Source organism: Pteropus vampyrus, unplaced genomic scaffold, assembly GCF_000151845.1.
Source record: "Pteropus vampyrus isolate Shadow unplaced genomic scaffold, Pvam_2.0 Scaffold137, whole genome shotgun sequence".
Classification (NCBI taxonomy): Eukaryota; Metazoa; Chordata; class Mammalia; order Chiroptera; family Pteropodidae; genus Pteropus; species Pteropus vampyrus.
Window position 1 is genome coordinate 5,288,139 of NW_011888918.1, and position 14,511 is coordinate 5,302,649.

The 14,511-nt window shown below is 45.1% G+C and overlaps 1 protein-coding gene across 3 annotated transcripts in view; it reads right to left on the minus strand.

Annotated features, from left to right (window-relative positions):
* TSPAN11 (tetraspanin 11) overlaps positions 1–14,511 on the minus strand; it is an 84,038-nt gene that overhangs the window by 42,377 nt on the left and 27,150 nt on the right. The window lies entirely within an intron of this gene.

Genomic DNA, 14,511 nt, shown 5'->3' on the forward strand with positions numbered 1-14,511 from the left:
GGAAAACACAAAGGCTACTGACACAAAGGAGGTAAGCTGGGCAGAACTTATAAGACCTTTAGATCTTTTGTTTGTCCTTTTGATACAGGTCTAACCTACAAGTCTTCCTGAAGACTTTGCTTCCTGAAAGACTGGCTTTCTTGTGTTGTTTTTCTCTTCCTATCTCATCAGGTTTGTAGGACACAAGTTTACTTGCCTCCTCCAGCCCCCTGCGCACCCCCTCTCCCCCCCGCCAGAGCATACCTGCTTTGCATCAAAATCCTGCACTCTGCATCATTTGAACAGGACCTCTGCATGCATGGGTGAGACATGAGCCCCAAATCATAGCATCTGTGCTAGAAAGGATCTCGACGATCACTCAGTCCACCCTACCTCCCCCTGTACCTCAATTTTCCCAATGAGGAAGCCGTCAGCAGGCCTAGTGGTTTGGCAGAAAGAAATGCAAGAGCGCTGGAGTCCGATTCCCTGGGATCAAACCTGGATGTGTCATAACATGTGTGAGACTTAGGACAAATCCTATTCCTCAGTGTCCTCATCTGTAAATGGTGTTGTTATGAAGATTAAATGGGATCCTAGTCTTTGCCCCAGAACCATGCTCCCTCTTCTTGCCCTAATGCCCACTCATGGACTCTCTGAGAACTGTGACATCAATGAGCGACAAAAGTGGAGGTTTACTGTGTCCAGGAATCCTGTTTGCTTCTCAGTAAGTCTGAATGACAGTCTGTGTGGTTTCCTCCTTGTGCCCCAGGCACCTGTACACATATACTCACATTCACAGAAAAGTGGCTCCTTAAGAAACTGTCCCCCTTTTAGAGACCTCTTTTATTCTATAACTATAAGCAATGAGGGATTGGTTTGGCCTATTTCTATCTCTCCCTCCCTAATTCCACACCTCTAGTGGGGCCCTCCTTGCCAGAGCCCTGCTCCTTCTCCTTGGCTGGTGCCGGGCTGAGCCCAGATTACTTCTTTCTGAGCCACAGCTCTGCCTTTTATTTCAAGCTCATGGGCTCCTGAGACAGGGGAAGAGGAAGAGAGAAAAGAAAGGTGGCTGTTTTATTTGGGATTTCTATTTGCAGACTTTGAAGAATGTAATTTAAGACTTTTAGTCTTCTCGTTAAAAAAAGACGAAACCTATTTTTCTCTGATTTAGTCTGAGATTCAGGGTGGTAGAAAAAACACGAAAGGAGAAAAAAGGAAGCCTGTACAAAACGGTGATGGATGGGCTCAGCCAGGCGACTGGAACGGGGATTATTACACGGTCATTCAGACAGAGATTCTCTGGGCCACTGTGGGCCATTAGGAAACTGATGTTCGTTTGGGGCCCAGCCTCTCCTGTCTTCATTCTCTCCCCTCTTTGCCTGCCCCTCCTCTCCCAATCAGAGCCCACTGGACTCATGCCACAGAATCGTTTACAGGGTCAGGACCCTGTAAAGGAAAACTATTTTTTTTTAAAGTTCAGGCATAAGACTGGATTTAACAAAAAGGAAAACACTTCTGATAGTGAAATTCCGGTCATTAGCGGTAGAAAAGATAGAACCCTAGAATGTCAGGGTCAGCGGAAACCTCTGGGCTCACTTTAATTCAACCTTTTGTAGAAGGAATAAGGAAATCAACACGTGTCTGAGTTAAGACATACATTTTCAAATGGCTTCTCTGAAGTCACAGGCTAATTGGTGGTAGCAGTGGCCTATCCCCACTGCCTAGTGCTCTTTCCCCCATCACACCCCCACTGTATGTGGGCCCCTGTGCTGGGGGTGGCAGAGGTCCCAAAAAAGTGTCAGCACCAGCTGGGAGCCAGATACTTGGATCAGAAAGCTAGCCTTGTCATTTCCTGGCCGTGTGACCTTGGCCAAGTTATTAATCTCTTTGTGCAGCTAACATTTATCGAATACTTATTATGTGTCAGGCACAAGACAGTATATTGTTCCATCTTTCTAATAGCCCTATGAAGTAAGGTTATTCCCATTTGGCAAGATAAGGAAATTGAGACTTGGATAGGTCAAATAACCTTTCCAAAGTCACATAGCAAATAAGTGGCAAGGCCAGACTAGAATGAGGAGCTTCTGACTCTGCTCAAACTCTTACCCACTGTGTAGTGCTCTCAAGACCAGAGCTGCCAGGGGAAAGAGGAAGGGAGACACAAAGGCTGCTGGTTTTGCTAATACTTGTTCCCCACTTCTGCCTTAAGACTAGAATCACTCAATTTCAGTTGGATACTTGGCCACGTGGAGCAGATGAAATTTCTCAGCATCCCTTCTTGGTAAGTGTGGGCAAACAGCATGTAAGCAGAAGTGAAGCTTCTTGGATGTATCATTTTTTTTTTTTTGGTGTATATTTCACATGTATTTGAAAAGAATGTGATTTCTGTCACTGTAGGGTACAGAACTCTGTGTGTGTCAATTAGGTCAAATTTGTTAACTATACTTTTCACAACTATATTTTTTTACCTTACTGATTTTGTGTTTTGTTTTCTTGTTTATTGAAAAAGGCTTATTACAGACTCCCACTACTACCAGGAATTTGTCTATCCTTCAATTTTGTACACTTGTGAAACTCTTTTATGCAGAGCATACAGATTTGGAATGGTGGTATCACCCTAGTAACTCGATCCCTTTACCATTAATAAATGTCATTCTCTCTCTCTAATAACCAGTAATATCCTTAAAGTGAGGGGGGGGGCATATATCTCTTCACCCTGTCCTTTTTCCCGTTGGTTGGAATACTGAGGTAATGGTGGAGATAAAGCAGCCACTTTGAGCCATGAGCTGTAAACCATGAGTTGAGAAGGGCAGAAAAGTTAGTTCAAAGAGCCTGGCTCTCAAATGATTTTGGAGCTGTCATACTATTCTTGGACTGTTCACCTCCAGACTTAGTTTATAAGATGAACAACAAACTTGTAGCTTCTTTAAGGTACATGTTTAAATATTTATTACCCTAAACTAACTTCACCCTGATACAGTAGAGGGAGAAGTGGGTAAAGGTGTTCAAAAGCATGGTATGCAGGGACACTACAGATGGGGCAGTAAGACCACAAGATGACACTAGGCAGTGGCCACCAAGCTCTTTTAACCATATATTCCATCTCTAAAATGTTTTAAGCATATCCCATTTATGTGTATATTTATTTATAAATTGTATTCATGTACTATTGTCAATCTATATAGTAAATATCATCAAAGCTTAATTTTGCTTTGTTTAAAGACAAAAACAATTAGGAATAGGAAGGAATTCTAAGTAGATTGCCTGTCTCCACGTAGGGGCCCACTGGTGCAGAGGATGAATGAAGGAGTGAGAGCTTAAGGTGTACAGTTAAGCAGGGATTGGGTCAAGAGTGGCTAAGCCAGGAACTTGAATTCATGTCTTAAAGGAGATGCAGAACCACAGGAGAAGTGTTCAGAGCGGTATTCCCTTGATGAGACTTGCATTTCAGAAAAAGTCCTCTTGCAGTGGCTGAAAAAGGCTGGGGCTGACCAGCTGCCTGGAGACTCTAGAAAGTTGGTGCTAAAGTCCAAGGAAGAGAGGGTGAGGTCTGAACCCGCCCAGTGGCAGCAGGGTCAAAGAGCAAGGGACAGACACTGACAGGCAGGCAGTGTTACAATAGGAGGCAGCGGAGGAAAGACCCCAGGGAGGAAGAAGAGGAAGCCATGTAGGAGAGTTACCTGCAAAGAAGGGGAAGAAGGGCATGTGTGCCTCGTGCTGCCCAGAGGTCCCAATCACATAAGGACTAGCAAGGGCTCACCTTGGCCAGAGCAGCATCAGTGGAGGATGACAGTAGGTTAGGAATCCAAGGAAGGGCAGGAAATAACGACCTAGAGGTAAACTTTTTTAAAGGAGAAGGCTAGGGAAGCAATTAGATGAAGGCCTCGGGTAAAGGAGCCTTTCTGCCTTGTAAGGAAGGAAGTCTTTCGCATGCTTACTTCCCTGGGAAAGATTCCACAGCCCAATCACCTAGTTCTACTATCTAGTGCCAGGGTTGGGTGGAGAGGACTGAAGGAGGGTGAAACAGAAATGCCTTCCCTTTCCCCCTCTCTAGCTCCTTAAAGCAACACTGCCCAGGCCAGGTGGTTCCAGATGGGACCTGTGTACTCTCCTGTGTTTAGAGAAGGATACATGGAAGGAGGGGAGGGATGGATGGAGTGGGACGTAGAATGGCCAAAGCAGCCCCTGGAGAGGAGAAAACCAAACACACACTACTTGATTGGCTTTAACTCTTATGCCAGTCAACGTAGGAACCAAGGCTTTGGATAATTTCCCATTTTCACTAAGCTCTGAAGAATGTCTCATGATTTCTGGGAAACACACTGACCTTCCTAAGTGGGTTTTATTTCTGTCCAGTTCTACACAGAGGATAGGGAGCCAGACTTCCTGAACCAATGAGAGGAAGTGTCACTAAGGGGCAAGAGGCAGACAGTGGGGGGTAGGCCAGGCAGGGACACCGCCCCACCCCCCCCTACAACCCAAGGGGTAGTCAACATCTGTCACGGGGTCCTAGACAAGCCTGTAAGTACAAAGAAGAGGTGACTGTTTCTTCAGCTAAGCTGATCTCTTCTTTGGCTCTTAACAGGCTGGTGACACCCTTCTCTGGGCCTGTGCTCTGCCGAGGCCTGAATCTGAATCTGAAGTACCAGCTGCCTGCTGCCTGTCCAATGCTCCAGGCTCAGTGGGGTCCCACCCTCTCTGAAAGTGGCTGTCCCCACTTTCCCTGCCTGAACCCAGTGCCCACTGACATCAGAAATTAGTTTAGATACTTTACAGTACTTTTTCTTTGTTCTAACAAGCTGCCTGATGGACTTCAGTGAATCTACTCTAAGTCCGCCGACTGAGAGGAGCAGCTGTGCTGCACTGTGGAGATACGATGCTTTTCCTGGCTCTGCCCTTAAGCGCTCCCTGCACTTAGGCAAGTTACTTCCCTTCTCTGGGTGTTTGTCTCCCATCTGTAGGGTAGGGCAGTGGTTCTCTTGGGCAAGCACCAGAATTATAGGGAAGGCGGGGTTAAAACACAGATTGCTCAGCCCCACCCCAGGGTTTCAGATTCATTAGGTTTGAGGTGGGACCCTGGAGAATTTATTCTCATACAGGGTGATCAACTATCTGATTCCCCCAGGACTGAGGGATTTCTCTGAATATGGGACTTTCAATGCTAAGCCTGGATAATCCGGGGTGAACTGGGATGCTACTCCCACGTGCTGCTGGTGCTGGGAGTCTTGGGACTACACTATAAATCAGTGTTCTTTAAAGCCCCTTTCAGTTCTGAAAGTCCATGACCCCACACTGACCATTGAGCAGATGTAACTGAGTAGGGTAGGGGTGGAGCACCAGGCGAGGCATCCTCTTGAACAAATACACATTCAGGACAGTTCCTGTTGCGATGCCAAAGATTTCTCAGACAGCCTGGTAATGCAGCCTCAGGGCACTGGCCCCTCCAGGCCAAGGTTCTGCCTGCAGAACAAAGCTGGGATTCAGGGCAGCCAGCAGGCCTGGGGGCTTGCTAATGGCATAGTCAGGACCCATGCCAGAGGATATCTCAGAAAAGCAACCACAAATGCCATGATGGTGAAGTGATGGATTTGGGGGAACTTTCACCAAGGCCGGATGTGTAGAGTCATGGGGTGTGGGACTTGGGCATTGTCTCTTCTACTATTCCCTCCTTCGAGTGAACTGAATGAGTCTCAAATTGCAGAGAAGATGAGGGACATGCAGAAAGAGCCCAGCTGGCTGGCCAGATGTGCTGGTGAGCAGTGCAGGGCTAAACCAGGGTGAGTGTCTGGGAACAGAATGGACACTGGAGGGATGGGTGGGGCAGAGCTGAGGTCCTTTTATGGTGATGAGTAGCAAGGGGGCAGGTGGGGAATGCTTGGAAACTTGATGGACACATCGCATATAAATATGAGGCACTCTTGGTCCCAGGCCAACTGCATCCTTTACTTATTCAACAAACATGCATTAAGTCCCCACTTTGTGCCAGAAGTTGGACTTAGAACCACTAGAGTTCGTCCTTAAGGAGCTTGCAGCAATCTTGGGGGGTGGGGCACAGGCATATATATAGCCTCCAAACCCTGATAGTAGCACAGAGGAAGTAGTACCAATTCTGCCAGACTGGCATGCGGAGGTGACGGGGAGGAAGGGTCGTTTAATCTGGTCCCTGAGGACAGGCAGAAAAGGAGGGCGGCTGCTCAGGAAGGGGAAAGGTCTAGAGGTATGGCTGGGCTCAGGGGCTGGGCTTCAAAAAAGGCTGAAAAATCAGGTGAGGGGCCCAGGACAACCTTGTTGGCCATGCGTAGTAGTTTGATTTCTCCTCTTTCCCACATGCTCTACTCCTGGGATCGTACCAGCCTCTTATTCTCTGTCTGCTCCCATGAGCAAGTGCTCAAGTTGGGGGTGCCCTGACTCCATTCCCTAAGGTGAGAGCACCCCATACCCGAGGCAGGGCAGGGTGGATCGGGCTCCTAGGGAGCTTGGTGATTCCAAAATAAAAACAAAACCAGACCCTACCCTAGCCTCACCCCTTCAGTTAAAGAAGTTCCAGTTTCCACCTCTGGCTTCTTGGCCAACAAGAGGTCCAGCTGCGTGATGGTCAAAAACAGCTGGCAAGGAAATAACACTCTAAGTGGTTTAATTTATTACTTAATTTAGGCTCCTAATGAAAACCTGGCTGCAGTCCTGCATGGTGTGGTTTCTTCCCCCATGCAGACAGCCTTGTCCTTTTTTGTCCTCGTCTCTCACTTATCTAACTTCCACTTGCCTGACCTATTTCTGGTGGGTAGATGGTCCCTCTGAAGCAGTCAGAAAATGGGGCTTTCTCAGACCCTCTGAACGGGACAGCTGGAAGGAGACAAAGGATCTCCTGCTTGGCCTCTTGGAGGACCGAGGGGGCCTCACTTAGGGGAGAGTCACACTGCTCATTAGTGGCAGGGCAGGGACCCGATCTCCTGTCTTCGCAGCTACCAATAAGATTTTGATTGGCTGATATAATAACAACGACAATAATGATGATGATGGTGATTTACTAAGTGTAACTAGGCACTGAGCTATGTGCATTAATTAACTTAATGCTTAAAATAATTGCATGGTGGGATTATTAAAACCCCTTTTACAGAAGAGAAAACCAAAGCATGGGCTACAAAGTGAAGAGAGATATGCAGAGGGGGTACAGATGTTTTACTTTTCTCTGGGAAGTTCTAGTTTTGGCTTCTTGTAACTTCTTTCAGTTTGATGGCCTTTGGTTGAAGCTAAGAATGAGGGACTTTTCCCTGGGGAGAGATGCCAGTCAGAGGCTGCAGGACGTGGCAGGGCCAGTGTTCTCTAATCCTGGCAGGATCCCGGGTTGGGAGGACCACCAACATAGCAAATTTCTTGGGAGAACCCTCTTCTGGGGGGACAACACTTTTCTCACTGGTCCTCCATCTCCTTGACTTCGAGGCCAGGGATCCGGCAGCTGCTGGTGCTACAGTGAGACATGGGCTGACCTGGTGCCTCTGGGAGACCACTGGCTTTTTCTTTTAGGTCACTGTATTTGTTGTGTGCAGATAAATGAATGATGGAAACTCTTTTGGACCAAACTTAGGAGTTGATTGCTAACTATAGTGTCATGTGGATGGTGCTGTAGGCGGAACCTGAATTAAAATCCTAGCACTAAGAATTCTCAGTTGTTAGGCCCTGAGATATGTTTTTCTAAGTACATGACTCTATTTTTTACTTCACTTGCAAGTGCCAACATCACATGGATTAGTCAGGGCTCCACTCACCACCTTAGGCCAGTGGTTTGGCTTTCTCCTTATTCTCTGCATTTATACATGCACAGAGGCCTGGGAAGTTCTGCCTATAGATGGGTATCACCTTTTGCTATGCTTTTCCTGGATCCTTGTTTCTAAATTGCAGTCTGACCCATGAAATGAGGACTCCCTCAGTGCTTATGACAAGAATCAGTGAGCAAACAAATTAGTACTTGTCAACAAGTTAAAAGATCTGGGTAGGAATACTAGCTGTTACCTATAGCAGTATGACTCTGGGCAAGTCACGTGACTTCTTGGGCCTCAGTTTCCTCCTCTGTATAATGGAGTTGATGGAGGTTCAGCTTTGTTTCCCTTGCAGGGTGGTTGTGAGGATCAAATGGCATGGAGAATTTGCAAGAACTGTGTGCACCATAATTTTATAGCAGCAATGTCACACAAAGGTGAAGAGGTTATTAACAACCAAATCCCTAAGAACTTCTCCAATGAAGGACAACATGTGGATAACCCTATAGTATATGTCAGCCAGAGGTTGCGTATCTTATAGCTGGGGACACAGTCTCAAAGCCTCTGTGCCTAAGACTACCTTCCTGCTAGTGGACTCCACCTAGATGGCCACCATAGGAGACCCTGTCCCCAGCTGACCATGAAGAATACACCTGCAAAAAATCAAGAACTTACTTTAACAAAGTAGATTGATTCAAATAGGAGAGTCATTTTAAAAGAAGGGGGATTACAAATATTAATATTTAACTAAGGTTAACATTAAGATGAGCTTAGAAATCATGAGAATCTATCAAACAACCAGTTGTGGAAGGAGGCAGAGTAAGAATTGTAGAGAATTACATTCTCTGTAGAATTATAGAGAAATAAACTTGAGATTAGACTTTGGAAGGCAACTGAGAGTTGAAGGGGATCCTTTCCAGGGGTTATCCTAGAAACAGTGCAGTTGACACCAGTAAAGAGCTCCCTGGGTTTCTACTTACTATATTTAAGTCTAAACCTATGAAAATATATTTGGACATTATTTTTTCTAGTCTTCTTTTTAAATTTTCATTCATCAACATCTTAGTTTCTAAGCTGTTTCACCTAAAGTGTCCCTAAAATGCAATTTTTAATATAATCTCCTTCTGGATGGGTTGGTCCAAGATCCATTCGAAAGGCTTCTAAACTCTCCTATGTTGACTAATTGAAATTTTCTAGTTTTCAATGGCATCTTGCTTGAAAGCGTAACAAAAATCACTTTAGTTAGATACATCTTTCTTGAAAGGTAGATACAGCTGAATGTTATCATTCACTTGTAAAATGGTGTGAATTAAATCAGAAGATTTCCTGTTCTCTTAAACTTTTAAAACTAAAGTTTAATAAACATACAGTAAAGTGTAGAGGTCATAAGTGTAAAGTTTGATGACTTCTTTCAAAGAGAATATATGCATTTTAAGGCTATGTGTTTTCCTCTCAGTACTGCGTCGGCTGCTTTCTGAACATTTTTTTTGTTGTATTTTCATTATTAATATGAAAGTGTTTTCTAATTTCCATTGTAATTTATTCTTTGATCTAAGATTATATGTGTATTGCTTGATTTTCAAAAATTTGAGAATGTTTTAGTTGTCTTTTTCTTGTTGATTTCTGGCTTGATTCTACTATGGCTACAGAATATGCTCTGTATGACTTTAGTCCTTTGAAATTTGTGGAGACTTGCTTTATGGCCCAGAAAATAGTTTCTTTCAGGGAATGCTCCATGTGCATTGAAAATAATGTGTATTCTCCAGTTTTGTTAATCATATTATTAAAACATGTATTCCTACTGAAGAAATAGATAGAAAAGCAGGGAAAGTAAGGATTATAGTGAACATTAAGCATCTCATCTCAGTTCTCAGCACAGGGAGGCAGTGCAAAAGGAGTAGTGCAGTGGGAGGAGGTGCTCAAAGGCAAGGCTTCAGTGTAGCCTGGAAGCCTGCGTATGAGTGGGTGGGACTCTGTGGGGCTGCATCTCAGGGCCTTTGCCATCAAAGCAGAGCTAATAATGTTGTTAAGCCCAGAAAGTGATGGATGTCACCCTTACCCATTCCCCCCATCCCCTGACTTAAGGAAGATCACGCTTGCACCCAGAGACCTGGGTTCTGGTCCCATTTCTGTTTCTAACTTGCTCTGTGACATTGGGCCTCAGTTTCTCTCATCTATAAAACTAAAATGACTCCATCTCCCTTGCTGGATTGGGTAAAAATGAGGTTCCATTCTAGGAGTTAGTGCTAGCACAGTAATTTATGATCACGTCTGCATCATCTAAGGCTCTGTGTATATCATCATGTGCCTAGGAATAACAATGTTGAGTGAATGAATGAACAAATAAACATATGCACTAAAGAGCCACGTGAAAGCACCTGCACTCTTTAAGAGTTAGGTAAATATTTGTCACACATTTCCCAGGACATTAAAGTCAAAGATGATGAAAAGGAGAGAAGTTAAACTTATAACTTTTACAATCTGAACTTATATGAATGTGGAGGATAGTTCTGTGTGGATGGTTTAGTGCAGGCATCAGCAGTTCTACCAACAGGGCCTCCCAGGAAGTCTTGTACAAGTCTTGTACAAGTCAGCTCAGGAAGTTCTCATCTATTTCTCCCAAGAGCTTTCTCTGTCCTCGCCACATCATCCTGTCTTTTCTCTAATTGTCCAATTCCATCTTCAGATAAGAAACACAGACCTATGTCCATAGTACATCAAAGTAGAAAATCCTTTTGGAAATTATCTAAATGAGGCAAAAACAGGAACAGGACAGTTCCACCGGTGGGAAACCCCTGGGGCACAGTCAAGTGCTTCCTAGAGGAGTCAGATCTCCAAAGAAAACACACAGGAAGGGGAGCTTTAATAGGTATTGACAATAAATATGCATCTGTTCCTTCTCTGAGCCCCATACCCTATTTTCCTTCCCTTTGCTCTAGCCCTTAAAGATGGTTCCCCGCAGAGGCTGGGAAAGCCAGGAGCTCCCAAGCCCATCCCAGTGGGATCTCATTGCTGACAAACATAAGTGGCTTCTTCCCTCTCCTCCTGCAGACAATCAGCATCACAGGCTGCAGAGCTGTGAGATGGAGAGTGTGTGTGCACTGGATCTGAAAGTATCTCACTGAATAAACAAATGCTGGATCCAAGGAAGGCAGGTCATTCTGCCTCTGCTCCAGAAATCTGTGATTTTCTAGTCATGGAGACAGGTTTTTTAGGGCCCTGAGAAGCCATCTCCAGCCCCAGCACCTTTCCTAGACTCTCTGGTGGGCAGTCTGACAACGTAGCCCCGTGCAGCTTCAGCCAGTGAATAGTAGTGGGGCCTCTCATCGGGCTCAGGTCTTCATTAGATTGTTTCAATAACTCAGCGAGGCAGTTGCTATCACATCTATTTTATAAATGAGGCTGGGCTCCTCTGGCGGACCTGGGGTCACTGATGTCCAGATCAAAGCCTCTCAGGTCGGGCTTTTAGTAAGCTTTGAGGAGAGAAGTCATCCCTATCTAGAGTTGATTTCACCGTCCAGGATTAGTCCTTGGAGCACCAAGATGCCTCCTGAGAAACCTCTCATAGCAAAGATAGAGTTTTCAGAGGTGGTCAATTCAGGGTGAGCTCAGGATCTGTAAGGCAAGGAGCAGTGGCAGCAGGAAGGCCCTCGGGCCCAGACTATTAGGGTTTAGCAGAGAGATGGCACATGGGGATGAAAGAAAGATGAGGTGACCACATCACTCAACTGACCACATCACTCAGGGGGACTGTACACATCAGAGTCCTTGTGAGTGGCTGTCCCTGGAATTGTGCAGGGTACCCTATATAAAGGTGTGAACAGCTGCTCAATTAACAAGCTTCTTGTCTTCCTTCTTTTTCTCTAATTTCTGGTAAACCAGAACCCTTACCACCTATCCTCCCTGCTGAGCCTGGGTGCCTTTCTTCTGATGGGGTTGGTTGGGTGAAATTCTAACTTTTATTGGAAGTTGTCGAGCAGGGACTGAGCAGCACAATATACAGTGCATGAGAAGGAAAGGTAGGTGTCTAAAGGTTGGGCTGCCCAAACCCAGTGAGGGTGGGCAGACATTTGGGGGCTGATACACCTGATCATATTCCCACTCCATGGATCCTTTTAAATATATAAGCCTGAACTGCGATCTGTAGGTAGACATCCTCCCCTTTCTTCTAGATGATGGGAGGTGCATTAAAACTTACTTAAATTTGATTCAAAAGGTAGCCAAGACTGCTAGTGGCTTACCAAAAGTAGTTCTCCCCTTCTTCCATTAAAATGAAGTTGTAGTTGGGTACATAATCAGCTACATTTCAGCAGCCATATTTCCCAAACCTCTAAGCAGCTATATATAGCTATGTAGTAGTTCTTGACAATGAATGTGAGTGGAAGTGTCACTTCCAGGCTTAGACCTTAAAACATTGCCTCTGGAAAGACTAGGGGCTTTTAGTCAAGGTGGCCGAGTAGGTAAATGCTGTGCTCACCTCCTCCATGACTACATCAAAATTACAATGAAACTACAGAACAATCATCATTGAGAATCACCTGAAGTCTAGTTGAACAGAAGTCCTATAACTAAGGACATACAGAAGAAGCTATGGTGAGACTGGTAGAATGGACAGAGACATGGACAGGCTGGTCCCACACTCAGAGTGGTAGTTAAGAAATGAGAAGGATATCTCAGCTGTGGAGGTCCTCTTTGAGTAGTGAGGGGTCCCAGCCCACACCAGGCTCCCCAGCTCAGGGTACCAGCGCTGGGAAGAGAAGTCCCCATAACTTTTGGCTATGAAAATCAGTGGAGATTGTGGCTGAGCGAGATGAAGGGCTGTGGGAGTCCCAGGTGTTCCTCTTAAAGGGTCTGCACATGGACACTCACTGACAGACTCTCTTGCTCTGAGCTCCAGTATTGTGGCGGTAGCTCGAAAGGCACCAAAAACATACAGAGAGGAACTAAATTGTCTGGCTTCAGGATGAGGGCTGGAGCGACAGCTTTCTCTCAGACAGAAGTCTTAGCAGAGCCACTGTTTCTTTGTTGAGCCTTCCTCCAACTCAGCCTGCACACACAGGCAGGTACCATATCTGAGTCTCCATCAACCTGGCTAACACTGTTTGCCCCACTCTGGTGATTCCCTGAGACTCTGCTCCGCCCAACTTGCCAGCCTACCCAAGCTAATTCTAGTGGCTTTTCCACACAAATGGCCTGTCTTGGATAGTGCTGAGGACTTTCTTAAAATCTCTCAAAGGTTCAAAAACCCCAAACAAGCAGCATCTGGCCTCAGTGTGTCCTGTATCTCTAGCTAAGCAGCCCCAAGCCTGGCACTAGTGGTGGCCGGCCTCGATTTACAGCTTAAGCTCTCCTAGGCACCTCCAAGCCCAGCACAATGGTCTTATGGCAACCACTTGCAGATCACTTTGTACCTCATAGCAAGTGGCCTGGGCAGGGCAAATGTAGCAGGTGATCCTGGCCTGCACCAGAGCCCCTCCTAAGAAGCCACAGAACCAACACATATGGTGGTCTCAGCTTCAGACCATATCAGAGCACCACCCATCCTCCTTCACAAATGACACACCCAAAGGGTAGGCCACAGATCCCTGCTAAAGCAAATCCTGTTCTGTAGGGTCAGCCCCTGCATAACAGCCCCCCTACTGTAGTCATGGCCAGTCCTCACAGTTGATTAGCCTGAGGGTCAATCCCAACCATTTGCAGGCCAACAGCAATCAAGGCTCAAGTACAATAGGAAGGCATACACAACCCACACAAGGTATACACCTGGAACACCCACCTCAGGTGACCAGGGAAACTGTGCCACTGAGCTCCACAGGACACCTACTATATAAGGTCACTCTTTGAAGAGCAGGAGACATAGCATCTAGACCTATTACATAGAAACAAACATAGGGAGGCAGTCAGAATGAGGAGACAAAGAAACATTTCCCACATGAAAGAGCAGAACAAAGCTCCAGAAAAAGAATTAAACAAAATGAAGATAAGCAATCTATCAGATGCAGAGTTCAAAACCCTGGTTATAAAGATAGTCGATGATCTCAGACTATCACTGTAGCCAGAACTAGTCAGTGAGAATGCCAACACAGAGATAGAAAACATAAAAATGTAAGCTCAGAAAACAGAAAACAGAAAAAAGAACCAGTCAGAAATGAGGAATACAAGAACTGAAATGCAGGGAATCAACAGTAGATTAGATGAAGCAGAGGACTGAATCAGTGATTTAGAAGATAAGGTAGCAGAAAACATCCATCTTATTTGAAGAAATAATGACATAAAACTTCCCTAACCTGGTGAAGGAAATAGACATAGAAGCCCAGGAAGCTCAGAGCGTCCCAAACAGGATGAACCCAAAGAGGTCCACACCAAGACAATCATGATTTAAATGCCAAAGCTTAAAGACAAAGAGAGAATCTTAACAGCAGCAAAAATGGAGCTTCCATAAGACTGTCAGCAAATTTCCCAACAGAAACTTTGCAGGCCAGAGGAGATTGGCAAGAAATAGTCAAAGTGATGAAAAACATAGATCTACAATGAAGACTACTCTACTCAGCAAAGCTATCATTTAGAATCGAAGGACAGATAAAGAATTTCCCAGACAAGCAAAAGCTAAAGGAGTTCATCATCACCAAGCCAGTATTACAGGAAATGTTAGAGGGATTTCTTTAAGAATAAGGAAAAATAAAAAAAAAAGATAAAAAAATGTGAATAATAAAATGGCAATAACTACATATCTTGCAATAATCACTTTAAATGTAAATGGATTAAATGCTCCAGT